This window comes from Otolemur garnettii, unplaced genomic scaffold (assembly GCF_000181295.1).
Source record: "Otolemur garnettii isolate 467f Iridium unplaced genomic scaffold, OtoGar3 scaffold00018, whole genome shotgun sequence".
Lineage (NCBI taxonomy): Eukaryota > Metazoa > Chordata > Mammalia > Primates > Galagidae > Otolemur > Otolemur garnettii.
In genome coordinates this window covers 26,321,320-26,324,272 of record NW_003852413.1, presented here as the reverse complement: position 1 = coordinate 26,324,272, position 2,953 = coordinate 26,321,320, and positions in this window count along the sequence as shown.

The following is a 2,953-nucleotide window of genomic DNA, read 5'->3' as shown; positions in this document are numbered from 1 at the left end:
CCATGGCACTCTACCCAGGGGGATAGCTTGAGGCTCCGTCTCAAAAAAAAAAAAAAAATCCATATTTCAGCTGGGCCTGGAGCTCACACCTGTAATTACTAGTACTCTGGATGGCTGAGGCAGGAGAATCACTTGAGCTCAGGAGCTGGAAACCAGCCTGAGCAGGAGACCTCCCCCACCCATCTCTACTAAAAATAGAAAAATTAGCTGGGCACCTATAGTCCCAGCTATTCCAGAGGCTGAGGCAGGAGGATCACTTGAACCCAGGAGTTTGAGGTTACTGTGAGCTAAGCTGACAGTATGGTACTCTAGTATGGGCGACAGAGTTAGACTCTGTCTAACATGCACACACACAAATCCACATTTCACACTGGTGCCAGTCCCTGGCATCACAATAAGGTGGGTGTCACTGCAAACAGCAAGATAATGCATGGAAGGTGAGGAGAGGGGAGACCCTGCCTTTAAAAAGCAGCCCGTAGGGGTGGGCAGGGTGGCTTATGCCTGTAATCCTAGCACTCTGGGAGGCCAAGGCTGGTGGATTTCTTGAGCTCATGAGTTCAAGACCCTAAGCAAAAAACAAGACCCCATCTCTACTAAAAATAGAAAAACTGAGGCAAGAGGATCACTTGAGCCCAAAAGTTCAAGGTTGCTGTGAGCTATGATATCAGGGCACTCTATCCAGGGTGACATTTTGAGACTCAAAAAATAAAAACCAAACCGAGAGGCAAGGCACCTGTAATCCTAGCACTCTGGGAAGCCAAAGAGGGTGGATTGCTTGAGCTCAGGAGTTCAAAACCAGCCTGAACAAGAGTAAGACCCCCGTCTCTACTAAAAATGGAAAAACTAGCCGGGTATGGTAGCAAGCACCTATAGTCCCAGCTACTTGGGAGACTGAGGCAAAAGGATTGCTTGAACTCAGGGGTTTGAGGTTGCCATGAGCTATGACACCACAGCACTCTACCCAGGGCAAAGGAATAAGACTCTGTGTAAAGGCTCAGCGCCTGTGGCTCAAGTGGCTAAGACGACAGCCACATACACCTAAGGTGGCGGGTTCGAATCCAGCCGGGGCCCACCAAACAACAATGATGGCTGCAAGCAAAAAATAGCTGGGCGTTGTGGCGGGTGCCTGTAGTCCCAGCTACTTGGGAGGCAGAGGCAGGAAACTCACTTGAGCCCAGGAGTTGGAGGTTGCTGTGAGCTGTGATGCCACAGTAGTCTACCCAGGGGAATAGCTTGAGGCCCTATCTCAAGAAAAAAAAAAAAAAAGACTCTGTATAAAAAAAAAAAGCAACCTGAGAGAGATGGAGTTGAAGAGAAGCAAGAAGGGAAAAAAAAAAGAAAAGTATGTTCTCTTTTTGCATTCCAAGTATAAAACTCTCAGATGTCAGGGACAGCAATGCTTTCTTCTCTGGCTCATAAAATAAAAAACCTCCCCACAGGTCTCCCATCAGAAGCAGCTCTGGAAGGATAAATCTTGAGTGGTGCTGATTTGTTAATTCCCAGAGCACCAGCAAAATCTGCAGGGCTGACTTTAGAAAAAGCAGACCCCTACACAGAGGATTATCCCTGACACAACCCAGTGACTCAAACTCATTTTCTAGTTTGGGGATTACCATAGTCCCTTGCTCCTCCCTCTTCCCTCCTGCCCAGCTATTTCATTTCCCATTAGAATTTACCCAGATAGGGTAGGGGATTTGAAATTTACAACTAAAAAGAGATTTTTCTTTTTATTATTCAAGGTATTTGAATTATTCTTCATATTTCCCTATCAAATACTGTTCAGAGGACTCAGTGGTTAGGGTGTGGGCCACATACAGTGAGGCAGGCAGGTTCAAATGGGCCTGCTAAACAACAATGACAATTGCAACTAAAAAATGGCCGAGTGTTGTGGCGGGCACCTGTAGTCCCAGCTACTTGAGAGGCTGAGGCAAGAGAATCGCCTAAGCCCAAGAGTTGGAGATTGCTGTGAGCTGTGAAGCACTCTACCAAGGGTGACACAGTGAGACTCTGTCTCAAAGAAAAAGAAAAAAACTACTCAGAGAGCTGGAGCAGTGGCTCACACCTGGAGAGTTTGAGGTTGCCATAAACTAGGCTGAGGCCATGGCACTCCAGCCTGAGCAAGAGTGAGACTCAGTCTCAAAAAAAAAAAAAAAAAAAAAAAAAATGGCTGCACACAATTGCTCAGGCCTGTAACCCTAGCACTCTGGGAGGTCAAGGTGGGTGTATTACCTGAGCTCAGGACTTCAAGATCAGCCTGAGCAAGAGTGAGACCTTATCTCTACTAAAAATAGAAAAACTAGCTGGGCGCCTGTAGTCTAGCTACTACAGGAGGTTCAGACAAGAGGATTGCTTGAGCCCAAGAATTTGAGGGTGCCATGAGCTGATGCCACGGCACTCTATCCAGGGTGACAGAGTGAAACTGTCTCAAAAAAAAAAAAAAACCTCTTCAGAAAATATTCTGTTTCTTTTCTCAGTTTGAATTATGGCCATCTTTTGGGAGTTAATTAATGATACATTTTAAGATGTAGCCTATTTTGTACAAAAATATTTTATAAATATAATGGCAAAAAAATACTCCTGTATTAAAGAAAATTGAGGTACAATTAAGATGGTGACCATAAAACTTATTCTCTAAGCTTGAGACATTTTGAGAGTGAAGGGGAGAGTTACTAATGCTGAGGCTAGGTGCAGTAACTCACGCCTATAACCTGAAGCAGGAGGATTACCTGAGGTCAGAGGTTCAAGACCAGCATAAGCAAAAGCAAGACCCAGTCTATATAAGAAAAAAAAACAGAAAAATCAGCTGGGTATTGTGGCAGATGCCTGTAGTCTTAGCTACTCAGGAAGCTGAAGGAGAAGGATCTCTTGAGCCCAGGAGTTTGAGGTTACTATGAGCTAAGCTGATGCCATGGCACTCTAACCTGGGCAACAAAGTGAGACTCTATCTCAAAAA